The sequence below is a fragment of the Epinephelus fuscoguttatus genome, linkage group LG14 (genome assembly GCF_011397635.1).
Source record: "Epinephelus fuscoguttatus linkage group LG14, E.fuscoguttatus.final_Chr_v1".
In the NCBI taxonomy this organism is placed as follows: Eukaryota; Metazoa; Chordata; class Actinopteri; order Perciformes; family Serranidae; genus Epinephelus; species Epinephelus fuscoguttatus.
This window is the reverse complement of record NC_064765.1, coordinates 18,828,145-18,851,055: the sequence shown is the minus strand read 5'-3', so window position 1 is coordinate 18,851,055 and position 22,911 is coordinate 18,828,145. Positions and strand designations below refer to the sequence as shown.

Sequence of the window (22,911 nt, the reverse complement as noted above, 5' to 3'; positions counted from 1 at the left end):
CAAACGACAGATTTTGGATGCAGCATCCCTTTAAAGTAAGGACTGAAATATATATAAGAAGTCTGGGATTGTCTCACAATTCATTGAACCTCATGAGGATTTAGTCAGACAATATATTCTTCAGAAAATGATCAGTACTCATATTTACAAGTGACTTAAAAATTGAATAAAAATTGAGCTGACTTTTGCAGTGGGGCCATTTTAAACTGCCAGGGGCCTCTGGAAGGTCCCTGCACCTGATCTTGAGCACCGCCTCGCTGTGTACAGTCACAAGAAATGGACTGTCAAAGAAATCCACTGACTTACTTGGAAACACACGCCCGTGGTTGCAGTCGATTAAAATCACTCACAGTGTGTGGGGGGCGCACAGAGCAGATCTGCCGCGCAGCCAGTCCCATCAAAACCTCCCAGAGACGCAGATCTGAATGCAACTTGTTGACGTCTCTCTGATCTCTCCCGGAGCAGAGCGGATCGCATCAGCACCGGGAAGCCCCCGTGTCTCTCCCCGGGGGGTTTGATTGTTACTGGAGACAACCCACAATGAGCTGCGCCTTGATGCATCAGATGGAGCTCCGACGGCAACACACTTTTTACACTTTTCACACATTTTAGGGATTGAACTTTGGGAGAAAGACATTTTTGAAGCAGAATGCCATAAATTCGAGTCCCTCAAGTTTGCGGGACAGCTGAAATTACTTCTGTTTAACTGTGTTCAGATGAGATGTGAAGCAATCCCAGCTCCTACATCAGCTACTCAAGCTGTCCGCCGGTTCCCTCAGTCTGTGTTTCGCTTGCTTGTACTGGACGTGCGTAAATAAAGGACAACGCTGCTGGGGTTCCCTGATCTCTTTTGTGCTCAGCTTTTATCAGAGAGAAAGAGGAGAGATATTCACCAAATGAAGAAAAAAACATGGTAAGTTTGACAATCATTTCTTTTTTAAAATAATCACACCACCGGTCCGTGTTTGTTCCCATTACGCACGGATCTGAGGGCGCAGGACAGATGGCGTTGCATTTTATTTCCAAACGACAGTGAAGTATGATATTTTTACTTGAACTAAAGCAAATATCACAGGTTCAAATATCTAAAACAAGATCAAACAGCTCCGCGGAGAATCTTGGTCCACAGCATAAATGCAGGAGAGTATGATAAGGTCACCTGTGATCGCCAAAGGAACCGCATAAGTCCCAACAGCACTATTGTAATGGTACCATAAGAGATGGAGATGTCACAGAAAGACTATGATAAGGTCACTATATAGCCAAGACAATATTCAAGTCCCTATGGAGACATAAAAAGAGCTTCACGTGGTTTTAAGTGCAGTTAAGTGCAATAGTCCACATGGATAAAACCTGCATGAAGCCCCAGGGTGCCAAAACTGATTTTCAGGGTGAGTAAACAGCTGGAGGATTCAAGAAGCACGTTATGTTTAAAACCCTAAAACACACATTTTCCGTTCTTCAAGGTCACTGATCACAGCTTAATAAAAGTTTACAGAGCTGTCTTTTATCTAGTCCCTACTTTAATGAACATTTTGATGATAATATAAAGATTACAGGGACTTTTTTTTCTGTCTCGTTAAAGCTGGTTGAACCTCCGGGTTAAGGGTTAGGCTCATGATATGATTAATATTATTTAACTTCTCTATAAGGTTTAAATTGCTGTATGATAGGAGTGCAATATGCTACTGTATGTTTCAGAGCAAAGCCACTGGTTGACTGGCCATGATGCTGACATTACACCAAAGGGGTTTGCCTCCAACCCAGCACAGTTGTGGCACATGCGGCTGAATTCATTACACAAATGTAGGTCAGGAGATGGTGATGTTGGTCATACTGGGGTAATGAGCCTTATATTGTTTGTAGGAGCCATTGAAATACATCTATGTTGTGGTAATTTGGCATCTCGCTGAATGAGGCCCCATGCGAATGAATATGATAATAGCCACGATCTAATTTGTGTTTGTCGAAAAGAATTACATAAATCTTTCTTCCTTTTCTTTTTTGACACCTCTCTGTCTGGTCACCTTCACTTTGAAGAAGCAATGAAAATATTTGAATAACATGAGAAGATGCTTCTTTTGCTGTTAAAAGCTGCTGGTGAGGAGGAGCAGCGCAGGCATTAAAGCTGGGGTAGGCAGTGTTTTGGCATCACTGGGTCAAAAAAATCCTTTAACCTTTCAGTCTATTGTAATTCAAGTGGTTTGGGAGAAAATGAGACTTCTGTACCTTCTCTCAGCTCTGTTTTCAAGCGGTAGAGAGTCTAGTCTGTGACAGGAGACTTTGGTCAGTAACAGGTCATCTCAGAGAGAGGGCGTTCCTACTGGTTCATATGCAGATGTGCATCCACATCCCTTCAGATGGTGAAAGCCTGATTCAAAGGTGGAGAATCTTGCAGAAAGGGTTGCTATTACAGTACTGGTAACAACTGCCTACTCTGCGAAGCAACCCAAAAAAGGAAGACAGACTTATCAACGAGTCCAAAAGAGTCTGACAAGTGAAATGTTGCTAATAGTGTAGCCCTCTGCTAACTGTATCCAGAGGTCCACAGCCGCAGCTAGTTCAAGTTCATGTCCCTGTAGCTAGCTAGTCTTGAATCACAGTTTGTCATCTCAAAGGGCTTTACAGTCTCGCAAGTTCAGAAGGAAGACAGGACGGTAATTTTCATAGAACTGTTGCTATATGATGGCATCATATTCAGGATGACTGAAATAAATGACTAAAACTGGTACAGGTGGGAGGGGCAAAGGACAGAGGTGCTAGGGGAGCAGCACATTCTCACTTGCAACTCGTCAAATACAACAGCTCGTTCAGTGGCCCTACACTTCAAACTGTGCTCTTCATGTCCCTCAAGCATCTGTTTAGGACCCTTAGGGGACGACATGTCAATTTCTGTTCCTTACATGAATTGTGTCCTTCACTTCTGAAACAGAATCAGGAAGTGTTGAGTTACAAAATATAGATGTAATAATATTTTTTCATGTTTGTGACAGATCTAGATATTGAAACTGTAATGAAGGGTGGTCAAAGGTGGTCAAAGGTCAATATGATAATCAAAAGATTATTTACACTGTCATTTTTGCAGCAGCTGCACTTGAACAATGTTGTTCACGTGGACATGGTGGCTGCTCTAACATGTTGGCACAGGGGCTGAAAAAACAAAAAAAGAGGTTCTGAAACACTCACATGCTGCTCATGCAGGCAGTGTGGCCCGGGTGTTAGGCAACAAAACTATGTCGTGTGTGTGACACTTTGTAGTGTAGTTTAAAAAAATTTCAACGTGTCACACAGGACACTAACATTGGTCTCCTGGGTGAAAGGCCTGTGTTTGTTTGACCAGTCCACCACTCTTTCCCTTCAAGCCTACTCAAACTGTCTCGCTCTTTTCATATCATTGCCATGGATTTTCATCAGAGTTAGTTGAAAGCCTTGTGCATTGGAACCATATGCAGAAAGCTGCTGACCAAGCTACCTATTTGACACCCTGGGAATGAGAACAGGGTGAGATGGGAGAGCTGTAGGTGGAGGGCTGTATTTTCAAATTTAGGCTTTTTTTCCCCTTTTCCAAAAAACTGTCTACCCCAGCTTGAGGTCCATTTCAAGTTGGAAAAAATAGACCTGTCTTCTGTGCTCTCAAGCTTTTCAGAAACCCACCTCAGGCTCTCTTTGCAGAGAGAGTGTTGCATTTTTTGCTTTAAGTAGCCGACTGATGTGAGAGATTCTCAGCAAAATGAAAGGGAATCACTATCATGGTGATGAAAAGTATCTCTCAGTACACAATGTACCTCCATTTCATCTGGAGACTCATACATGTAGCGTTTCCTCTCTCGCTATCGCACTGACACCCTTTTCTCTCCCATCCTTCAAAACACACAGACACACACATTCAGAGATGCACACACACTTTAACAATCAGGGCGTGACTGAAGACAAAAACATGTAATGGACAACCCATTAAATTCAACTCCTATCTACGCTGTCTCAACATACTTATTAATGACAATGAATTTAAATAAACTGGAAACAATTATGATACTGAAACACTGTGATACTGTTGAATATGTAATTTTCTTACACAATGATGGAGAGATTTCTCCCCCTCATCTGGGGCATGAGAGTGCATATCACAAAGGCGACTCTTTTGTAGCTCATTAGGCAAAGTATAAAATTCTGGTTTAATTATTAATGTAGGAAGAGGCAATTAATGCCTGATGGTTTCAAGAGTGCAGCACATGTGAAGACCAGTTTTCTCTATAACATATTTTTTACATGCAGAGGGCAAAGGCGTGAAAATAAATCCTCTCCTTCACTTGCCTGGAGTCATAATGTTTAAACAACTATAGGAAAGCCCCCAGTGTCAGGACATTCCCTCGCCTGTGATCCATCAGTCAGAGAAAAGCAAAGTAACATTGAGAGTACAAATTACTTTCCATTTTAATATTTTTAAGGTGTTCGGGCCAATGCAAAATGAACCACTTGTTGATAAAACTGTTTTAATGAAGTAGAGTGGGTAGGCTAATCAAAAAATTCAGCAATATCAAACAGGAGGGAGTGTGGCTGGAAGCTGAAGATAATCACAGCACAACCTCAAGTGTAATAATGCTTTTATACAAGAGTTCTAGACATGGGCAGATTATAAGACAATGGGCCCTGGGGCCCAGATATGCAAAGAGCCCCACCCACTCTCCTACATAGGAGCATGATATGTAGAATTTGTGGTTGTTGTGTGTCTCTTTGTGGTTTTGTGTCTCTTTGTAGATGTTTTGCCCATCATTGTAATGATTTTGTGTCTTTGTGTTCATTTTGATTTTTGATTTTCATCTTGGTCTGTTAGGTGTTAATCTGACATTTGACATTTTGCAAGTGAAGCCCAGGGGCCCCTGACACTTGTGCCCAGTAGGCCTGCCCAGTAATCCATTATGGGTCGACAAGCATCATTTATTAGTTAACAGTATTAAGCAGTAACAGATTATAATTTGTATGGTTGGTTCCATTAACACAAAGGGCCCTATTTAGATGGTCTAAAACGCAAAGCACCAGGCGTGCAGCGCATGGGCGTGTCCCAGTCACTTGCTAGTTAGACAGCGCGTTTTCAGACTGTGCGCCATGGCGGAGAGTCTAAAAGGGTTGGACTTACTCTGTGAATTAGTCATGGGTGTGTTTTGGGCGTATCATTCAATAAGCTAATCAGAGTGTCACCTCTCATTCCCTTTAAAAGAGGCGCGATTGGAGCGCACGGCGGAGAGCTAGTTAGATGGCGGACCTACCAACTGGAAAAAGTGAGCGTTTTACAGCTGAGGAGACGATAAATCTATCTCTTTATCGACTGTCCCGTCACATCTAATGTCAGATCAAAGGGGATTGGCACCGTTTGGCACGTTTGGCACGTTTGGCACATGTAATGGAAACCCAACCTGATTTGATTAACACAGCTGCAAACTAAGTTCACATCCCTCTCAGCCAGCCACAAACAGCCACAGCATCAGATAGGGAGTATATATTCAGCATCTGTCATCTTAGAAAAGCCAAAAGAAAAGAAACAGAGTGAGACTGCGAGAGAGAACGAGAGAGCATGCGCACAGGAGAAACGCTGTCAACAAATGTAAGTTATTCAGTTTTATTTTAACCCGGGAGGTTAGAGAGCCCAGCTCCCTCTCCTCCATCCAAACCCCCCCCCCCCCCCCACAGTGGGCTGTGCGGCCGCTGTGCATCCTGCTCCTCCTCCTGACAAGATTATCTTCAGTTTTACGTTCTAAAAGCTTTTTTTTTACATATACATTTGTACTTGTAGGGCTATACATTTACGTTTTACTGCTGGATCTCTGGATCTCCCAGATTATGATGATCATTATTACTGCAATTAGATCATTCTGACTAATGACTGACTTACTAATTTGTTTAACAGCGAAATACTGCGCCGTTGACTTTAGACCAGGTTCTTGTTGGTCACTGGTGCATTTGCTTTTTACGTCATCTAACTAGCAACGCGCCATGACTGCACTTGACCACTCCTCATTTTTAGACCAACACACCCAGAGGAGCGCAAGTTCATTTGCTAGTTAGATGACGGAGGCGCAGGGCGTGAAAATGACAACTGCGCCTGCATCTAAATAGCAATGACACTTGCAACATGGATTATGCGAAAATAGTCCCGCAACTGGGCTGGGACTGAAATGTTGCCAAGTTCCACATAAACATTCTCCTGGACACTAGCTTTCTACACTTTTAGGCAGGTTTACACGTTACCACAGACCAGCTACTTTATATCATGAATTTTTATCTGTATGTTTCCATTTATTGTGCAACCAGCGTGTGTAAATCTGATGAGTTAACAGCTTGATCAGACAGTACGTTGCAACATCAGCCATTGCCATATGAGCATACTCAGAGATATACAGTGAAGTATTGAAGCTTCCTTCCTTCTGTTCGTCTTTTTCTGAAGACCATTTGTGATTAACTCAAATGGTATTTGTGGAGATATATTCATCTTTGCAATGCAAAGATTGTTAGGATGACCATCAATGTGATGAGCGCACTCTGGCACAAACTGCACCCTTCATATATTTGGAGCGCTCTCCAAATAAAGTACTACTTAACTGTTTGTTAATTCAGATAGAAATTGAACGCTCTCTCGAGCAACACCACTCTCATTTTAGTGTAGGACATCAGATTGGATTTACGAATGTACCAACTGATTTATCCCCCAGTTGTAATGAAGATATCGATGTCAATGGCAAAGTAAAAAGAAGATTACTGGCTCAAAAATATACTTGAGTAAAGAGTAGAAGTACAGTTCAAAAGGAACATCTAGAGTACTCATTCCACAAAAATACTTCCTTAAGAACTTATAAGGACAATCAGAAGGCCTGGCTCTGGGATAACATTTCCACCAAACTTCAGATGCCTGGTAAATTGTCCAAACATGTAGAAATCTTTGGTAATTACAGTGATTTCCATTGTCTTAGACAATAAGCTAGTTTCTGCCAGTGCTGGCAAGTACCTGCCTGTCATCGCAGCCGTGGACCATAGTGGCAGCAGCCACTTTTAATAACACTTTGCTTTTTGGGAAAATGCATAATGATCGTCACTTGGGTGTCAGTCGGAGCTTGACATTTGTTTAGGGTAGATGATTGCATGAGCCGTTGTCAGCAGTTTTGTGTTATAAACCTCTTTTTGGATGCTGAAACCTGACCTGTATCACATCAACATCTGCCTACAATAAAACTACAGCTGAGATATGAAGTTATTGTCTGGTGTTCATCCATTCTACTTTAACGACTCCCTGAAGATCAACCACATCTCTACAAACGCTCTTGCAGGTAGGCGGTTGTCTGGGTAGTTACCACGCAGTGGTGTGACTGCAGCTTTAGTCATGTGTGTTACTTGTAACATGTCACTATCTACCCCTGAGTAAATGATCGTTTGCTAAACCCCTCCCCAGAAAAGCCAAATATGAACAGGTAGCTAGTTACCGAGTTTGGAAGGTAATGTTTTATTATATATATTTTTCTACAGGGTGCAGGCTTAGCTAACGGTCAATTATAAAATCAGGATTAGATAGATAGATATGATAGTCAGTTTAGAAGCTCCCAGTACAGTACAGTAGCTTCCATTCCTTACAGCATCGTCACTGTAATCCATGGACAGTACCATAGATATGAACAGCACGGACTGTAATATATTGCATGTTTGCTTGGGTTTGGCAATGCATGACAGGAGTTTAATATGACTGGAAGACTGCAAGGCTTAGCTGAAAATGGAACAAGAAGCAGACGTATTCAGTTGAGTTACAGCTGCATTCCATAATTTTATCACATAACAACTTGTACCTGTACTTGTACGAGATGTCCCTTTTTTTCAGAATCTGCTCACAACATAGTAAACACACTAAATCCACACTGAAACACTTGAGTTAATGTTTCACAGTGTCACTACATTGTTTGTCCTGCAGACTGACTCCAGTGTTTACAGTGCTGTGCAGCACGTGAGCTGGCTGAGTAGCAGCATCGCAGCTGAGCAGATGGTGGGGCAGCGTCTGTGAAGAAGACTTTACCGTTCAGCTGTAAAACACTCTGCCTGACTACAGATCTTTGTCTCGGCTCTTTCAAGTATCAGAGAAAGCCGTAATCATGTGCCAAGGAAATGTCAATATTAGATTAATGACCAGGAGATACTGGAAGTGCAATGAGGAAGACAAGATGAACACTGACACCATGCTCATTAATAGGCCCAACTGCTGACATGAGAGAGAGTTAAATACTGACAGACAAACTAGATCTATAAACCCGGTGAGAACTCAAACAGTGTGACAGCAGGTCTCAGTGCAGCATTTCTTATTCCCACAACTATTACAACTGCAAGCAATGTGTTAATATGCCACAGCAGCAATAATACACAAAGCAAACTGCAGACATTGCCCTCTAATGATAGTAAGATAAAGTAAACATGAAAAAGAGTTGGGAAGCTGTGGCAAAGAAAGCTGAAACTAAACAGTACCGGAAGAGCAAGAGGAGGAAATAATCATCACATAACACCAATCATCAGTGGCATCCAGAACAGGAACCAGTCGCCATCATCACATATCCCACTACGAGTCATAAACACAGCAGCGCCACGGCCTCAAAGAAACTAAGACACGAGTAAACATGTAGCAGTATGAACGAGTAACTGAAGTCAGGCTAAATATTGGCTAAGACTCATTAAACTTCTGACCAAGCTTATGCCTGACAGGGAAACTCCCGCTGGCATTTCAATCAGGAGAGACTCATTAAAAGATGAGAATTTATGTGCTAGAGTGTGCATAACGAAAAGTCAGAGATACTGTGTGTGTGGAGTCTTTGGCTCAAGTCATGCCATGACAGGGTTCAAGGGGGTCAGACACCTACTTGCCCAAGTCGATTTGTGGTTGCCCCAACGTGTTCTCATCCTTACTCTTCATTATTTGCTGCTTGAGTAGAAGCCCTAGGTGTTAATAAAATGAGGCCGGGGCAGACTTTTGCATTGTAACTTGACACCTAAGGGGTCAGCAGTTAGTTTTAGGCAACACTACATGGTTATGGTTAGGAAAAGCTCATGGATGTGGACAGAAAACACCTGGCTTTGAGTGGCACAAACCGAAGTTACTGTTTTTTAGTCTCGAACCACCGGTCTCCTGGGTCAACGGTGAGTGTTTGTTGGACCGCTTTACTAAAATGGAAATCTTTAACAGTCCAAAACTCACCTCTGTGATAAACACCAGGCAGACATGATAGTCATGTTTTACCCTGCAGTGAGTTGAAGTTTGGGCTTGTATCATCAATGGCAGTGATTTGATCAAGAGCAAGAAAAAGGTAGTGCTAAGACAAGGCAATTTTATTTTCAAGCACAATTGATACCCAAAGGCAACACGTTCTCACTTCCAACTTCGCAATTACTGTCATTTGGAAACTACACGTCAAAGTATGAACGTTCTAGGGTCAGTTTTGGACACTCAGAGACGGCATGTCAGTTTACACCTGTTACATGAAATGTGTCTTTTAAAATTAACTTTTGTTTTCACAGGACTTGTACAGTTTCTGCTCATTCATTGCATACAGTCTTTGACATATGTCACAGGCGTAGTATGCTACACATATTAGCACATTATGTCGTTATTAAAATAAGTCACACTAGACACAGACAGTGGTGAAAGTCCAAAGTCTGTTTGACCCATCCACCTCTCCATCCACCTGCTCTATGTGGACTTCATACCGCCACCAAGGCTGCTTTCAGACCTAGAGTTGTCTTGCTTTGGTCTGAATCAGGGACTAATTTTCTTACAAAGTTACATAATTGCCTAGAGTTGGTTCATGTTCTCACGACAGCATTTACAAGCGGACCAGATCAAATTCCTTGTGTGAGAAAGCTCCTCTTGATTGGTCAGAATTTCCATGTGGGAAAAATCCAGGAAGTAAACAAAGCGTTGAAGAAGAGTACACTTGCAAGATAAATGTGACACTTTCCAACCTGCGTAGGGACAACTACGCAGGTTGATTTTAGCGCTGCTCATCGTGGACTATATTGCTGTCATTGTTCATTTTAGTCAAACCATACAGTTTGAAAACGAGGCGCGGCTCCAACTAGAAAACAATGTTTTGATGCATTGGATGTGCTGAATGTGCATATTAAGGCAGTACAGGAGGAGGCGCACATTAATAATCCTCCAGGACTGTTTAACATGCTCATGCTTGTTGAACCCAAACCATGCATATTGCAACTGCAGTTGGTTTGGATCGAGGTTGGACATTCTCACCACAAACGAACTGCACCAAGACCACCTCTTCAAGAAGGTCTTAGTCTGGTTGTTTTGGTGCGCACCTGAGTGCAATTGCTGTGTTCACACCTCCCCAAGCAAACCACACTATTGGGGCAAACAATCTTAAGTTTGATTGAACCGAACCAAACAGGGCAGGTGTGAAAGCACCCGAAAAGGTGCCTCGGGGTCACTGATCAAGCATCGGTATTACAGATTACACAGAAGAAGAATCCAAGGATAAAAACAATAGAACAAATGAGAAAGTACCCAGATGAATAACGATAAAACAAACAAATAAATTTGATTGAACAGAAATTTATTTAAAAGCAATGGTACACAAGTAGGTCTTAAGCTTGGATTCATTCACTCTTTTGGCAATTCATTTCACATTTGAGGAACAGAGAAGCTAAAAGCAGCCTCACCATGTTTAGCTTTGACTCTGGGAAGAGCCAGCAATTCAGAACCAGCTGACCTGAAAGGTCTGTGAGGTTCATACGGGGTCAGTAGATCTGACAAGCTTCTTGGACCTAAACTGTTCAGTGATTTATGGACAAGCATTAGAGCTTTGAAGTCGATTCTGTGAGAAAGTGGTAGCCAAAGTCATGATAAGAACTGGAGTTATAGGCTGAGCCTTTTGGTCCTCGTTACAGCCCTGGCAGCAACACTCCAGATCAGCTGTGGTTGTCTGATAGCTGCCTTAGACAGACCTGAGAACAACTGCTGAATCGTTAAAACTCCAGGTCTCAAAAAGTACTTTGACACTCCAAATATTTCATTTATCAGCCCTCAAAATCCAGTGTTGGCCTTGTTTCATGTCAATTTTCACTAACACATGCGTAGGTTTCACAAAATTCCAACGATGTTTGAAAGAGACAATAGCACAGCCACAGCTACACAGTGCGCTGGAAGAATATGTACATTTGCAAACCCAGTCTCTATATCGTGGTATGCATCACTTCTTTCATCCAATCCTCTTGTCACTCTTTGTGCTGCTGTGTTTTCTCTTTACACTGGAATTAATTCAGTGGTAATCCCATCGGATTTACAGGCAGGATTATTCACATGGGATTGAACTCAGTGTGAGAAAGCAGCCTTTCGCTCACAAAATAACAGCCGCCCCTCTCTTCCTCTCTGCATCATCATTTTCGACACCATTGTTTCAGCACAGGGGACAAGCCACTACACTGTATTGTCTCAGGGAAATGTTAATCAGGCTTTGTTTTAATTCTGGGTGATTTTAAACTCAGAGACCTTTCTGATTTTGTTTCATTTGATCTAAATTGTGTTGCATTCCCTATTCTCTTTTTATTCTCTGTCCTCACATTAACTTTTTACATCAACATATCCCTCCATCTCTGACTCATTTTCAGTCAAGTTACCCATATAATTAGCCCTGAATCTTCAGATTGGGCCCTCCAGATGAAAATTATACCCCAGATCATGACAATTTGTCACTTAGCATGATAATGACAGCAGGGGTCATATCAGAAACAGTACTCCTCACAGCACTCAAGCCATTAGTGGTCAATGTGTCTAGATTGACTAGTTGTTGAGAGATGTCTGTTTCCATTACTTGAGGCCATTTAAGGAGGGTGGCTGTCTTGCCTCAACTAATAGTCTATAATTTGTTGAATGAAAGCCTGTAGGGAGAAATGTTGGAGAAGTGGAAAATACAACAGTGCATTAATACAGAAAAATATAGTGTCAGCATTCACCTGGATATAATGCATAATTTCACAGTTTTGTGTGAGCCATGATACAGAATCTACTGTATGAAGATTTCCATGTTGTAATTACACATGAAGAGAACTTTTAAATTCTCTTTTAGTTAAATACAGTGTTATTCAAACACATTTTAGTACTAACAGCCATTTTGCTGTCCAACAAATGTATGTTTTCTGGCTGCTACAGATGCTGGAGAACATTGCTTTGTGTGGGGTAATGCATATTTGTATTTTACAGTAAAATACAGTAGATAGTTTCATATAAGCAGAATTAGATTTAATGATGGACCACAGTCAAAACATACATGTGCAAGAACCACTCATATGAACAGATTTGTTATTAAAATGAACCTATAATGACTGCTTTCATGCTCCCGCTAGTATTTTGAGTTTTTACGATAACATGTTAACATGGTTTAATTTTCAAAAAAACACTTTGTTTTCCTTGTACTGTCTTTGCTGGACCACCTGTATTCACATTCTTAGCTCCTGTCTCTTGGTCACTGTTTTCGGGTCTTCTGTGTCTTGGTGTCTCTGTGCTTGGAATGACTGTAATGGAGTATAGCAGCACTTTCTACTATGAAAACTCACCAATAAAAGCTTCTAAGCTAAAATCCTCACAACTGGACATGTCTCCAGCAGCAACATGACATGAAATTAGGGAGAAATTGTCAACATCAGCAACCAAGATTACATTACCCGATGTTAACATGTAGCTACATGTAGCAGTGTAGACTACATAATGTAAACACTTGCAGTCGTGTCTCTGGAGCAGATGATCATATAAAGAAATCTGTCTTGAGCAGATGCCAGCTTGTTGCGCAAGTAGGTAAAACGTTGGAAACAGGGTATTCAGCATGTTCTCAAGCCTGAGGGTTTTACTCATGGGCAGTTTCGTTTGTTTGGTTTTTTTTTTTTTTACATATGTTACCCTTATTATTTGAGACTTTGACCATGTTTAACGTGAGCATCTGACGTTGTAGCATTACACATAATGTCACTGTCATGATATTCACACAGCACTAAATGAGACGGATAATCTGGAGGCAAAAAAACGAAAACAACCAATCAGAGCCGAGGAACCTCTAAACAACCTGCTGTCAAACATGTCAATTGCTGCTTATAAACTGTGGTCAAACAGTAAAACCAGCCAGCGCTGATTAAATATGAACCAATTACGTCATTGCCTATTTCTCTCCCCAGTTGTTTTCAGAATCATATTTGAGTGTACTGTTTAGCTGTAAAAAAAAAAAAAAAAAAAAAAAGAAAGAAAAGAAAAAGAAAAAAAGAAAGTTCGAGACCAGTCAATTAAAGTCCCAAGCACCACCCACCAGCTGGACTTTTTCATTTCCTTTCACAGCTAAACAGTACACTAAAATATGTGTCTGAAAACATCCTAGGGAGATTCTGGCGAAAGCCATTACAGACAGTAGGATGAGGAGGAGGGACATTATTTTTTATTTCAGACTGTCTCATGTACTTATTTCAGAATACAGTGACAGTTTGAGAAAATACAACATGCCATTTTTAGAAAAGTTACCAACTGTAGCTTTAAGAGAATTTGTGGCCTCTGCCAATTTTCTGTATTTAGGGGTATTATCCAGACTCATCCTCTGATGCACCATCAGTGTAATGAATATCTCCCTGACTGTGACATGACTGACTCTATTATCTGTCATGGACTGCTCATGTTAAATCATACCCTCTTTATTTCTGTCACTGTATATGACTCTGCTCTGATGACGCATCACTGACAGCAGTAGAGTTGTTTTAGCATCAGATTTATCCTGTTTCTGTCTGCTGACTTCTCAAAAGCAGAACAGCAGAAATGTTTGTGAATTCTTCTTTTTACTTTAGTAACAACATTTCTTTTTTTGTGAATGAAATGTGCCCACACTCAACGCACTGCCAGCCGTATATGGCAATTTCAGGGGAGCCTAATTAAATCTTGAGTCATAGCTCTTTGCTAACCAGTTAGTGCACTAACAGAAGTGTTAAAAGTTGTAAAACAGGTGCACAATGTGAAATGAGACAATAACAAGGATGGAGAATCCCAATAAAAAAACATCCTATTTACTCTGCACTTTCATCTTGATATGTCGCCCCTGAGTTCCGGTGTTTTAAGACTCAGGTTGAAATGTTGCACCTGACAGACAACATTAAACTAAGCCAGTATGAGTGGAGTTGGTTATCACTGGAGGATTTTTGAAATTTCTCAGGACTCTGTCTCCTTTGTTGAGCACATTAGCATAAAACAGAGGTCTGAAAGTCTCCTGCATCTTCTCTTGAGTTATATTTCAGACAATCCTCTGAACACAAAGTTGAAAGCACCCCTCTGTCATTTTTTTAAAAGTAGTTGGTCGTGTTAATTGACAGCTCTGTCTTGCTTTCAGAAACTTGACTCTAATTTTGTTGGACACTTCTCCCAAATTCAGAGTCAAGATGTCCGAGCGTCTATTCTCTTTGCTCTCAAATGGGCTTCCACACAATTTATCTGGGGATCTGTAGTGCTATATGGATCTATCCTGCTTAATTGACAATAAAATCAATACGCCATCTCCATAAAAGTTACAGTTGTCTGTGCAGCACTCACCAACTAGCCTTTACTGCCCATTTGCAGAAATATTCAAAACCAATTTAAGACACAGAGGTCATATTTTTGACTAAGTTCATAAGAAGAGTTGTCAAAGTTTAGACTTTTTAATAAACTCGACAAAGCCAAAAACTGTTTTCACGGAAAATACACTGTAATTTTAAATTCTTCTGAACCTATTTACATGTCACATGTCAGCACATTTCAAACACAAAGGCATTTCAAAGAGATTTAAATAAGGCATAAAAACACACACAAAAAAAGAAACTGGAAAAACTATGAAGAGTAAAATAAAATAAGACAGACAATAAATGCAGCTTCGGTACTGTTACAGTGCATAAAGACAGCTCAGAAAACGTTGGCATTATACTTCTCTGCAAACAATTACATGACATTTGCACGTTTCATATGTAACATATTAACGTCTCTAAACTGGCACAATATAAAGGCTGACTTTGTCATTGAGTGAAGTGGAGGGGATTTTGGATGGCGTGTCACCTAAAAATGAGGTGTTGGCCAAGCTGCAGACTACTGTACACTGTTCAAGACCAATAAATAACAAAAGTGGGGTTTTTTGCGAGTAGTTGCAATGTTTCCATCCAGTTTTTAGGCTCCAAAAATTAGGGTTTTGTAGCAACCCTTTGGCGGGGACTGTATCTTGAAAAGCCTTTGCCAGGATCACACCCCCAAGATCAGGTATTTTAAGCCAAAACATGGTCTTTTCCCTACCATACAACACATTCTCACGCCAACCTTGTGACATATCGATGTTTGGTCATGGACTTTTGACGTCTACACGTGACGGTTGTGGTAGCCTGGGTGTGTCTGTTGCTGATGACTTCATCTTGTTACGGACATTGTGCCTTTCCAAAATACACTTTAGTTTTCACAGTTTGCATACATACTCTTTCAAAATAAACATGCTACATCTGTACAACACCAACACCAATTGACACTTTTTTCCTTCAACAACAAACGCACATGTTTACGTTTAGCCAACACATACATATGGTTAGGTTTAGGCAACAAGAGCACGTGGTTAGGTTTAGAGAAACACAACGGGGTTTGGATTAATATTTATACGGGAAGCAAACAACAGCCTCCTGGGTGAAAGTCTGTGATTGTCGGATCCATCAACCACCCTTACCACTAGGGCATTAACAGAAAAGTCGATTTGTCGACGTGTTGACGTCAGTGGCACAACCCTGGGAGGAGTCGACAAGTCGTGTGTTTTTTCCCTCTCTCTCTCTCTCTCTGTGTGTGCTTGTGTAAGGAATGCAATCGCTGCCTCTGATTGGCTTACGCTGATACTTTATCCTTGACTAAGTGAACATACTCGGGCATACTATAAGCAGAGCAGACTCCGCGAGGAATGTCCGCAGTCATTCAGGCTTTCATAGTCGAACGCACTTCCGCATTGTAGTTTCCTGTAAAAATGTCCGTGAAAAATCCCCACGATGTGAAAAATAGATGCCGAGCAGTCACTGGTGTGTGCGGTTGTAAAATCTGAGCTTTGTGCGCACAGGGCTTGCGGACGTCCGCGTGGACCTTCGTAGCGTCTGTTCCGCGTATGTTCCGTCCAAGTATGTTCGGGCCTGACAGACACACATCACATGTGTGGAGATAGTTCACTTTCCTCCGCTGTGTCAATGTGATGACGTCATCAAATGACTTGTCGACTCAACTTCCACTTTATTGACAGATAAGTCGACCTGAAAAAAGTCAAAGTCGTTAATGCCCTACTTACCACCCACTGTACTTGGACTTTTCACCCCCTTTACTTAAGTTGTTGTCCTGCTGTGTTTCCCTCTGACGCCATCGAGCACTGTTACACATTGATGTATCATCCTGACTTCAAAGGATGGCTTTTTTCATTGGTGTCTGATGTGGAGGTCACTTCCCAAGCAGTGTATTCAATGGCTTCGGAATGAGACCAGCTTTAGCCATAACCAAGTGGTTTCTGTGCCTAAACCTAACACATTGTTGTTGAAATGTATAGATTGAATATATCCACTACACATTCAATAATTCATTCATTTTCCGTAACCACTTATCCTGTTGGGGGTCATGGGGGGGCTGGAGCCTATCCCAGCTAACATTGAGCGAGATTTGGGGTACACCCTGGACAGGTCACCAGACTATCACAGGGCTGACACATAGAGACAGACAACCATTCACACTCACATTCACAGCTACGGACAATTTAGAATCACCAATTAACCTGCATGTCTTTGGACTGTCGGAGGAAGCCGGAGTACCTGGAGAAAACCCACGCTGACACGGGGAGAACATGCAAACTCCACACAGAAGGGCTCCTCCACTCTGGGTTCGAACCAGGAGCCCTCTTGCTGTGAGGTGACAATGCTACCTGCTGACAATAAAGTGCATATGTAAGGAATCTGTGGTTTGCAGAAACCTTTTTTCTGGCGACTTGGCAGAAAACAGAAAATGTGATCAAGGAAATCAAATCTTTTCAGCCACCTAGATTCTTGACTGTAAACCTTTAAAACAGTAATTAATCTGTGTTTCTATAACAGTTCCTTTTAGCGTTAATTTATATGAAAACCCTAATGAGAGCACTTCGTCTCCAGCTGATATTGCTTTCTAACAACATTTCTAAGTTATTCATGTCTCGTTTTAGAGCTTTAGATACAGCACACAGCAGGCAAGTTTTAAAAACCTAATTACCTTCTGATGTCAGTAAACGCTGGCTTATTGTTAAATGTTAATCCTCTGACAATACTCCCAATTTTAATTGAATGCCTGGAGTTATAACTATCATCTGTGCTGCGCACACAAAACACAGAAGTGTGCGTACTTGGCACAAACCACACAGTGGGTTGATAAGATTGTACACAAGCTGCACAAGATTGAATCAACCCACATGTGAACGTCTCTGCTGAGATCTGCACTGGATCATCTGCTGCTGTAGCTATAGAACAATCTCTCACCGCTGTGGCTCATCTTCCTCACAACATACACAGCACTGCGGGGCTCAATTCATGGTCCAATTTCAGTGCACATGCTAACCCTCAGCCATGTGGATCTTAATTTTTTATTTCACTGCCATGTTGATGAGACTCAACTATTTCTCCTGAAGAGCTCTGCCTCTGTATTACCAAGACTTCTAAGAAATCCCTGAAACCACCTCTCTTGGGTGTGAAGTATCTTTACTTGTGTTGCCTGCCACATTTGAATAATGCAGACTATCTACTAATGAGTGCATGAAAATGAACAGGCACAGAATTCTGCTGTCTTCAGGTTAAAAGTTACTCTTTCATGGGTGTAACGGAAGAGACAAAACCCTAAACAACTTTTTTCAGCACGAAATTTGATGGCTGTTTCTGATCTGACTAAAACCTTAAGAAAAGTGAGTCATTATTTTACGTTTTATAAAAGCTGTACAACAGCAGCATGCAAAGATTGTCTTTGGCATCTTTTTTGAGGCACCTTTTTTTAAATAAGCTTTACGCAGAGTAATTTAAAGGGATACTTTGCCTATTTTCAATCAGTTTTGTATCAGTTAGGTGGGTAGTATGTGTAAAGGAACTACGAACTTCGTTCAATCTTACCAGCACCCAGATCTCCCTGCGCAACCCTCTGCTCAAGTACACCAACCATTTGGTAGATTTCAGCTGGCTTTAGGGCTGTTCCTCACACTAGGAAATTTAAGGTAATGATAACAGGTTTTTTTTATGTTCTTGATATTTAGATGTAGAATTTGTTTTAGCTCATTTCTGTGTAATTCCTCACACTTCATATTGCGAAAAGTTGACCAGTAAAATTCAATTCATTGTGTACCTACTATCAAGTGTATGTAGTGATGATAAGGGACTTTATTGATGATAATAAAGGTATTCATTGTGTTGGTTTGTTGGTAGTCAGTGTTGCCTGATCACCTGGAATCCTGCATCTTGGCTACTTTACATTAAAGGTAGTCTTTGCCGATTTTTAACCAGCATTGTCTCATAATATTTGGGGTAGTATGTGTAAATGAAACTTATCTCAGTCTTACCAAGGCCTAGCCTGGAAATCCAGACTCAAATCTAGAAAGATTTTGAGTTTCCCTCACCGTTACACCCTTCCTACCCAGGGGACGGCACTAACTGAGGCATATTAAATGCCGGCACACACAACTGGATAGCACAATAGCCAATCAGTGCAAAAAACAAGGTGACGTATTCATTGCACTAAGCCCCATTGGTTTGCCAACCAGTGGGGCTAACTGATATATTGTGCTGATTATATTATGCTTTTGCCGTCGGTAAAACAGCAAAAACGTCCTTCCTGGAAACTGAGGCTTCTAGGGCAGTCTTCTGTTCCTCTCTCAAGGAAAAAGATAAGTGTAGTTGGCTTAGCGTTTCTTCCAAAGCTAAATTGAATGGACGCGGTCCTTTGGAAGCTGCCATCTTGGCTGTTTACTTTTCGACTCCTACGGTGCTGCGCTGTCTTCATCATGTTACGCCCGCCCAGAGCCCACCTCTGTCAGATAGACTGATCTGATTGGTCCGATGGCAATTCACCGGGCTCTGCTCGTCTGGGCCAGATCCCTGTGCAGAGCAAATTTGAATTTGCTAGGGGCGGGGCATCTGGATTTCCAGGTTAACCAAGGCGCACATCTCACTGTTCATCTCTCAGCTCAAATCCACTGGATGATCCGCCACATGTTTTTGCTGGCTCTAGGGCTGTCACTCGACCCACAGATTTTATTTCCTCATTTTTAATGACTTCCACCCCAAACACAAAGAGAATAGAAGTGGATCAAGAGAGAGACCTGCCCCTCTCTCTGTCTCTCTTACTCTCAGACCAAACTCCGTTACAATGGTAAAACAAGGCAGTGCTGATGAAATATAAACCAAGATTCTGTTACTGTAATGCTTGTTTCTCAACTAAAAGGTCTTCAGAAACAGTTTTAGTGCGCTGTTTGGCTGTAATATGAGAATTTGTGAACAGGAAGTGGTGCCATATTGTTTCCTGTATTGTAAATGGGATGCTAAAAAAAAATGACGATGGTAAAACTGAGCAGTGCTGATAAAATATGAACCAAAAATCTGTTACTGGGTTGCCTATATCTCGCCTCAAATGTGTTTAGACACATATGTTACAGTACTGTTCAACTGTAACTTGAGAACACTTGTTACCAGCCGGACACCATATGCTTTTTGTGTCAAAACAGACAAGCTTGCAGGAGCATTTATTCGTCTGGTGCGGTGCAGTGCAGTCTGGTAGTTGTAGGTTTTCTACCTGTTGAGCAAAGGCGAATATGCCACAGCCCTTTTGCTCAGTTTTCTCTGCAGGTAACGCCATTTTCAAGAGTATTTGCATCTTTCTACTGCATAGACTGCCCAGTTTTATGAAGAGACCATCTTTCCAGCAGTGAAATACTTCCTTAAGTGTTAAGAAAGGGCTTTATAGCAACTACTGAATCATAGTAAAGAACAAACACAGAGTCAGACTTTCTTTTGCAGCTCATCCTGTTATATAACATTATGGCCCTGTCCTGTAAAGAGGACCTAAAGCTAGCGCTAACACCCTGTATATTTCACTTTACATTGTGCTCACGTGGGGAATTTTTCAGTATTGGAGTATCAGTTGGTTTCTTGCTCAAGCTTAAGCTTAATCAAGCCAACTATAGTGTGCGGTGCTCCCAGAAGAGCTCATTACATTTAATTTTCTTTTTATCAAAACAGTAATCAGTAATTGATTCACCAGCCAGTAGTCAAACCAGTTTAGGACACATCTGAGCTGGTTTTAGTATTCAACTCTTATCATCTTTGCTCGTTCAATATTTCTTCCTTGATATATTCATTTTCACTCCCCTTCTAATATATTCTGTACATCTTTATGTAAAACAGTTTGTACCTTGTTATTTTTAGTCATGTGCTCTCCTTCTTCTCCTTCTCTACATTCTTTGTACATCACTTTCTGTCAATCTGGGCAAACTAAACTTCTAATAGGCCTTTCATGTTGTCCTCTTCAGCGCTCTCATCAAACATCCGCTGTTGCCTCCTGGATGGATCATTGTTTCCCACCTCTGTTGCACCGCTGCCCCTTCACTTTTATGACTCAGACACTCAAAACATAGAGGATAAAGATAAAAGCCCTCCTGTTTGCCATCATCCGTTTGTTGAATTCCAACTGCAGAGCTTTGCTTATTTGGATATATTGTTATTGTTGGTCAAATGACGTTTGCGTAATTGTTCCCATCATGGCATCCATAGAAACACTGCGGGGCTTTGGTAGGCCGGTGTTTCTGTTAGACATGGTAACTGTTTTTTAATGTTATTTAAACCAAATTGAAATTTTGGGGCAGAAAAAAAGGAGAAAAAACAGCAGGACAAAGAGAAACAGGCAGAGACTGGATGACTTATTTTCTAATGTACTTTCTAAGTGAATATCTGTCTGTGGCTCTGCAGTGATGCTCACACAACTACATGTTTACGCTTGAGTCTGTAACACTCGATGATAAGGGTACATATCATATACTTAAATAATTCATGACTCATGGTGATTAAATGAAGGATGTATCATGACTTCCTATTGCTCACCATTAACAAATGAGCAAAGTCACTTTGACTTTATTTGATGAGTTAATGGATCATCAATGAAAGAATGTATATTTAAAGTTACTTCATACATTTACTGATATGCGACCAGATTAGCTGGAACTCAAGTTCATTTCAGACCAATGCAGTTGGTCAGCCTCTCTGAAAGCTACTCCTACAGCACTGATGATTACTCATTAGACAGGTCATTGTGATTTGCGAGTCAGGTTTCTGCTACTCAGACTTGATCTCATCTAATTAGTGGTACCAGCCTATGGATTCATCACACCTGGTAGTAATCTGTCTGTGTCTGTAGCCCTTTTTAGATAGGAATTGTGCAAATTTGCAGGAAAGCCCAATCAGTCTTTTTTCAGCATTGGCAGTATAAAAACAGAATCGGGGAGCACGGCAAAATGGCGCCTACCTACTTTTGTTTATACAGATTGTGCCTTTTTCGGGGCAATTGGGGGCGTGAGCAAGTAACAAAATGTGTAGCTCAGCGTGTGACGTAAACAGTGACGTGGGAGGGAAGCCGCGGCTGGTCAGTCCTTTAGCAATTCTCTCGTAAGTCGGCCCGTCCTTCACCGTCCCCGTCATCTGACAGTTAATGGCCTCTTCGTTTGCGAAGGCAAGGAGGGCGCGCAATTCCTTGTCTCTGCAGTTGCTCATCTTTACAGTGTCTGTCAGGTTTGTGTTTCCCTCTTGCTACTAGCTACTCGCTAATTCCTGCTATCAGCTGTTTCCTGTTTACCCGCCGCGTCATCAACAGCCCCTCCTGTTTCAGAAGGCTGCCTCACTCTGTTTAAACTAAAAGGGTTCAGCCAATATGTCTACCCCTACGCGGTGGAAAATTGGGCACCTCGGATCAACTCGCCAGTCCGGCTCTGTGTGTCTAAATGCTCGCAGCTTGCCAGCAAAACGGCCCAACGTTCGCAGAAAATCTGACAGTGTAAAAGGGGCTTGTATCTGCTAACATTAATGGATCATCAATGAAAGAATGTATATTTAAAGTTACTTCATACGTTAAGTGATACGCGACCAGATTAGCTGGAGCTCGAGTTCATTTCAGACCCATGCATTTGGTCAGCCTCTCTGGAAGCAACATCTACAGCACTGCCTGTTCTCACCAGTCTTCATTCAATAATGCTTTCACAAACAAAGATCACGCCAATGGAGTTACAGATTGCAATTAGTTTATTGCATATAATGGATGATGGGGATGAGGGTTGGTGGATGGAGGGATGAGGGTCAAGGGAAGTAGGGAAGAAGGTCGAGGGATATGGGATGAAGGCAAGCGGGTCGAGGGATGAAGGGATAAAGGGATTAGGATCGAAGGGATGAGGGTCGTGGGATGGAGGGATGAGGGGATGTAGGGACAGCGAAGGAAAGAAGGAAGGAAGGTGGGGGGAATGATTGGGGTTTCAGACAGGTGTACGATGGAATCTGATGGTGGTTCACTGTCGGCTGAAGGGAGGAGGGCGCAACTGAAACAGGGAAGTTGAGACAGAGTGGGGGAGTCATCTCTTCGCCTGCTCTACTGTGGATAGAGCCCACTGGTGATTCCTGAGGAAAGAGAGAGATAACAGCAAAAAGGAAACTAAAGAAAAGAGGTTTTGGGGGGAGGGATGTGAGAACGGGGCCAAGGGGAAGGAAACGGATAAAGCTCAGGAGAAACCCTGTCTCTTAGAAATTACGTTTCTGTATTACTATATACAACGTATGGTGTCATAATGACAATGACAATGTAATTGCTAACTGGATTATGTTCGCAGACAT

The 22,911-nt window shown here is 41.7% G+C and overlaps 1 protein-coding gene across 2 annotated transcripts in view; it reads left to right on the top strand.

The window, feature by feature from the left end:
• The first annotated feature begins 319 nt into the window (after nucleotides 1-319).
• Nucleotides 320-22,911, top strand: part of htr1d (5-hydroxytryptamine (serotonin) receptor 1D, G protein-coupled) — a 40,606-nt gene continuing 18,014 nt past the window's right edge. For both annotated transcript variants that reach the window (XM_049595425.1, XM_049595424.1), the window contains exon 1: nucleotides 320-913. The gene's annotated coding sequence lies outside the window, so the exon portion shown is untranslated. The remainder of the gene's footprint in view (nucleotides 914-22,911) is intronic.